The sequence below is a fragment of the Oncorhynchus mykiss genome, chromosome 10, assembly GCF_013265735.2.
Source record: "Oncorhynchus mykiss isolate Arlee chromosome 10, USDA_OmykA_1.1, whole genome shotgun sequence".
In the NCBI taxonomy this organism is placed as follows: domain Eukaryota; kingdom Metazoa; phylum Chordata; class Actinopteri; order Salmoniformes; family Salmonidae; genus Oncorhynchus; species Oncorhynchus mykiss.
The window spans coordinates 82,139,618-82,146,429 of record NC_048574.1 but is presented as its reverse complement, the minus strand read 5'-3'; positions in this window follow the sequence as shown (position 1 = coordinate 82,146,429).

Here is a 6,812-nt window from a genome sequence, read left to right as displayed (position 1 = left end):
CCAGGTAACTGACCCACCAGGTACCTGACCCACCAGGTAACTGACTAGTCTAATAACACTCCCATCTACTGTTACCCACCAGGTAACTGACCCACAAGGTAACTCACCCACCAGGTAACTGACCCACCAGGTAACTGACCCACCAGGTAACTGACCCACCAGGTACCTGACCCACCAGGTAACTGACCCACCAGGTACCTGACCCACCAGGTAACTGACTAGTCTAATAACACTCCCATCTACTGTTACCCACCAGGTAACTGACCCACAAGGTAACGTAACTGACTAGTCTAATAACAATTCCATCTACTGTTACCCACCAGGTAACTGACCCACCAGGTAACTGACCCACCAGGTAACTGACTAGTCCAATAACACTTCCATCTACTATTACCCACCAGGTAACTGACTAGTCTAATAACACTCCCAGCTACTGTTACCCACCAGGTAACTGACTAGTCTAATAACACTTCCATCTACTGTTACCCACCAGGTAACTGACCCACCAGGTAACTGACTAGTCCAATAACACTTCCATCTACTATTTACCCACCAGGTAACTGACCCACCAGGTAACTGACCCACCAGGTAACTGACCCACCAGGTAACTGACTAGTCAAATAACACTTCCATCTACTATTACCCAGGTAACTGACCCACCAGGTAACTGACCCACCAGGTAACTGACCCACCAGGTAACTGACTAGTCTAATAACACTTCCATCTACTGTTACCCACCAGGGAACTGACCCACCAGGTAACTGACTAGTCCAATAACACTTCCATCTACTATTACCCACCAGGTAACTGACCCACCAGGTAACTGACCCACCAGGTAACTGACCCACCAGGTAACTGACTAGTCCAATAACACTCCCAGCTACTGTTACCCACCAGATAACTGACCCACCAGGTAACTGACCCACCAGGTAACTGACCCACCAGGTAACTGACCCACCAGGTAACTGACTAGTCCAATAACACTTCCATCTACTGTTACCCACCAGGTAACTGACTAGTCTAATAACACTTCCAGCTACTGTTACCCACCAGGTAACTGACTAGTCTAATAACACTTCCAGCTACTGTTACCCACCAGGTAACTGACTAGTCTAATAACACTTCCATCTACTGTTACCCACCAGGTAACTGACCCACCAGGTAACTGACCCACCAGGTAACTGACCCACCAGGTACCTGACCCACCAGGTAACTGACCCACCAGTGTTACCCACCAGGTAACTGACCCACCAGGTAACTGACCCACCAGGTACCTGACCCACCAGGTAACTGACTAGTCTAAGAAACTCCCATCTACTGTTACCCACCAGGTAACTGACCCACCAGGTAATTGACCCACCAGGTAACTGACTAGTCCAATAACACTCCCAGCTACTGTTACCCACCAGATAACTGACCCACCAGGTAACTGACCCACCAGGTAACTGACTAGTCCAATAACACTCCCAGCTACTGTTACCCACCAGATAACTGACCCACCAGGTACCTGACCCAACAGGTGCCTGACCCACCAGGTAACTGACCCACCAGGTAACTGACCCACCAGGTACCTGACCCACCAGGTACCTGACCCACCAGGTAACTGACTAGTCTAATAACACTCCCATCTACTGTTACCCACCAGGTAACTGACCCACAAGGTAACTGACCCACCAGGTACCTGACCCACCAGGTAACTGACCCACCAGGTAACTGACCCACCAGGTACCTGACCCACCAGGTACCTGACCCACCAGGTAACTGACCCACCAGGTAACTGACCCACCAGGTACCTGACCCACCAGGTAACTGACCCACCAGGTACCTGACCCACCAGGTAACTGACCCACCAGGTAACTGACCCACCAGGTAACTGACCCACCAGGTAACTGACCCACCAGGTAACTGACCCACCAGGTAACTGACTAGTCTAATAACACTCCCATCTACTGTTACCCATCAGGTAACTGACCCACCAGGTAACTGACCCACCAGGTAACTGACCCACCAGGTACCTGACTCACCAGGTAACTGACTAGTCTAATAACACTCCCATCTACTGTTACCCACCAGGTAACTGACCCACCAGGTACCTGACCCACCAGGTACCTGACCCACCAGGTAACTGACTAGTCTAATAACACTCCCATCTACTGTTACCCACCAGGTAACTGACCCACCAGGTAACTGACCCACCAGGTAACTGACCCACCAGGTACCTGACCCACCAGGTAACTGACTAGTCTAATAACACTCCCATCTACTGTTACCCACCAGGTAACTGACCCACCAGGTACCTGACCCACCAGGTACCTGACCCACCAGGTAACTGACCCACCAGGTATCTGACCCACCAGGTAACTGACCCCCCAGGTACCTGACCCACCAGGTAACTGACTAGTCTAATAACACTCCCATCTACTGTTACCCACCAGGTAACTGACCCACAAGGTAACTGACCCACCAGGTAACTGACCCACCAGGTAACTGACCCACCAGGTACCTGACCCACCAGGTAACTGACCCACCAGGTACCTGACCCACCAGGTAACTGACTAGTCTAATAACACTCCCATCTACTGTTACCCACCAGGTAACTGACCCACAAGGTAACTGACCCACCAGGTAACTGACCCACCAGGTAACGTAACTGACTAGTCTAATAACAATTCCATCTACTGTTACCCACCAGGTAACTGACCCACCAGGTAACTGACCCACCAGGTAACTGACTAGTCCAATAACACTTCCATCTACTATTACCCACCAGGTAACTGACTAGTCTAATAACACTCCCAGCTACTGTTACCCACCAGGTAACTGACTAGTCTAATAACACTTCCATCTACTGTTACCCACCAGGTAACTGACCCACCAGGTAACTGACTAGTCCAATAACACTTCCATCTACTATTTACCCACCAGGTAACTGACACACCAGGTAACTGACCCACCAGGTAACTGAACCACCAGGTAACTGACTAGTCAAATAACACTTCCATCTACTATTACCCAGGTAACTGACCCACCAGGTAACTGACCCACCAGGTAACTGACCCACCAGGTAACTGACTAGTCTAATAACACTTCCATCTACTGTTACCCACCAGGGAACTGACCCACCAGGTAACTGACTAGTCCAATAACACTTCCATCTACTATTACCCACCAGGTAACTGACCCACCAGGTAACTGACCCACCAGGTAACTGACCCACCAGGTAACTGACTAGTCCAATAACACTCCCAGCTACTGTTACCCACCAGATAACTGACCCACCAGGTAACTGACCCACCAGGTAACTGACCCACCAGGTAACTGACCCACAAGGTAACTGACCCACCAGGTAACTGACCCACCAGGTAACTGACTAGTCCAATAACACTTCCATCTACTGTTACCCACCAGGTAACTGACCCACCAGGTAACTGACTAGTCCAATAACACTCCCAGCTACTGTTACCCACCAGGTAACTGACTAGTCCAATAACACTTCCAGCTACTGTTACCCACTAGGTAACTGACTAGTCCAATAACACTTACAGCTACTGTTACCCACCAAGTAACTGACTAGTCCAATAACACTTCCAGCTACTGTTACCCACCAGGTAACTGACCCACCAGGTAACTGACCCACCAGGTAACTGACTAGTCCAATAACACTTCCATCTACTGTTACCCACCAGGTAACTGACCCACCAGGTAACTGACCCACCAGGTAACTGACCCACCAGGTAACTGACTAGTCCAATAACACTTCCATCTACTGTTACCCACCAAATAACTGACCCACAAGGTAACTGACCCACCAGGTAACTGACTAGTCCAATAACACTTCCATCTACTGTTACCCACCAGGTAACTGACCCACCAGGTAACTGACACACCAGGTAACTGACCCACCAGGTAACTGACCCACCAGGTAACTGACTAGTCCAATAACACTTCCAGCTACTGTTACCCACCAGGTAACTGACTAGTCCAATAACACTCCCAGCTACTGTTACCCACCAGGTAACTGACCCACCAGGTAACTGACTAGTCTAATAACACTTCCAGCTACTGTTACCCACCAGGTAACTGACTAGTCTAATAACACTTCCAGCTACTGTTACCCACCAGGTAACTGACTCGTCTAATAACACTTCCAGCTACTGTTACCCACCAGGTAACTGACTAGTCTAATAACACTTCCAGCTACTGTTACCCACCAGGTAACTGACTAGTCCAATAACACTTACAGCTACTGTTACCCACCAGGTAACTGACCCACCAGGTAACTGACCCACCAGGTAACTGACCCACCAGGTACCTGACCCACCAGGTAACTGACCCACCAGTGTTACCCACCAGGTAACTGACCCACCAGGTAACTGACCCACCAGGTACCTGACCCACCAGGTAACTGACTAGTCTAATAACACTCCCATCTACTGTTACCCACCAGGTAACTGACCCCCCAGTAACTGACCCACCAGGTACCTGACCCACCAGGTAACTGACCCACCAGGTACCTGACCCACCAGGTAACTGACCCACCAGGTACCTGACCCACCAGGTACCTGACCCACCAGGTAACTGACTAGTCTAATAACACTCCCATCTACTGTTACCCACCAGGTAACTGACCCACCAGGTAACTGAACCACCAGGTACCTGACCCACCAGGTAACTGACCCACAAGGTAACTGACCCACCAGGTAACTGACCCACCAGGTAAACTGACCCACCAGGTAACTGACCCACCAGGTACCTGACCCACCAGGTACCTGACCCACCAGGTACCTGACACACCAGGTAACTGACACACCAGGTACCTGACCCACCAGGTATCTGACCCACCAGGTAACTGACCCACCAGGTACCTGACCCACCAGGTAACTGACCCACCAGGTAACTGACCCACCAGGTAACTGACCCACCAGGTACCTGACCCACCAGGTAACTGACCCACCAGGTACCTGACCCACCAGGTAACTGACCCACCAGGTAACTGACCCACCAGGTAACTGACCCACCAGGTACCTGACCCACCAAGTAACTGACTAGTCTAATAACACTCCCATCTACTGTTACCCATCAGGTAACTGACCCACCAGGTAACTGACCCACCAGGTAACTGACCCACCAGGTACCTGACTCACCAGGTAACTGACTAGTCTAATAACACTCCCATCTACTGTTACCCACCAGGTAACTGACCCACCAGGTACCTGACCCACCAGGTAACTGACTAGTCTAATAACACTCCCATCTACTGTTACCCACCAGGTAACTGACCCACCAGGTAACTGACCCACCAGGTACCTGACCCACCAGGTAACTGACCCACCAGGTACCTGACCCACCAGGTAACTGACTAGTCTAATAACACTCCCATCTACTGTTACCCACCAGGTAACTGACCCACCAGGTAACTGACCCACCAGGTACCTGACCCACCAGGTACCTGACCCACCAGGTAACTGACCCACCAGGTATCTGACCCACCAGGTAACTGACCCACCAGGTACCTGACCCACCAGGTAACTGACTAGTCTAATAACACTCCCATCTACTGTTACCCACCAGGTAACTGACCCACAAGGTAACTGACCCACCAGGTAACTGACCCACCAGGTAACTGACCCACCAGGTAACTGACCCACCAGGTACCTGACCCACCAGGTAACTGACCCACCAGGTACCTGACCCACCAGGTAACTGACTAGTCTAATAACACTCCCATCTACTGTTACCCACCAGGTAACTGACCCACAAGGTAACTGACCCACCAGGTAACTGACCCACCAGGTAACGTAACTGACTAGTCTAATAACAATTCCATCTACTGTTACCCACCAGGTAACTGACCCACCAGGTAACTGACCCACCAGGTAACTGACTAGTCCAATAACACTTCCATCTACTATTACCCACCAGGTAACTGACTAGTCTAATAACACTCCCAGCTACTGTTACCCACCAGGTAACTGACTAGTCTAATAACACTTCCATCTACTGTTACCCACCAGGTAACTGACCCACCAGGTAACTGATTAGTCCAATAACACTTCCATCTACTATTTACCCACCAGGTAACTGACCCACCAGGTAACTGACCCACCAGGTAACTGACCCACCAGGTAACTGACTAGTCAAATAACACTTCCATCTACTATTACCCAGGTAACTGACCCACCAGGTAACTGACCCACCAGGTAACTGACCCACCAGGTAACTGACCCACCAGGTAACTGACCCACCAGGTAACTGACCCACCAGGTAACTGACTAGTCTAATAACACTTCCATCTACTGTTACCCACCAGGGAACTGACCCACCAGGTAACTGACTAGTCCAATAACACTTCCATCTACTATTACCCACCAGGTAACTGACCCACCAGGTAACTGACCCACCAGGTAACTGACCCACCAGGTAACTGACTAGTCCAATAACACTCCCAGCTACTGTTACCCACCAGATAACTGACCCACCAGGTAACTGACCCACCAGGTAACTGACCCACCAGGTAACTGACCCACCAGGTAACTGACCCACAAGGTAACTGACCCACCAGGTAACTGACCCACCAGGTAACTGACTAGTCCAATAACACTTCCATCTACTGTTACCCACCAGGTAACTGACCCACCAGGTAACTGACCCACCAGGTAACTGACCCACCAGGTAACTGACTAGTCCAATAACACTTCCATCTACTGTTACCCACCAAATAACTGACCCACAAGGTAACTGACCCACCAGGTAACTGACTAGTCCAATAACACTTCCATCTACTGTTACCCACCAGGTAACTGACCCACCAG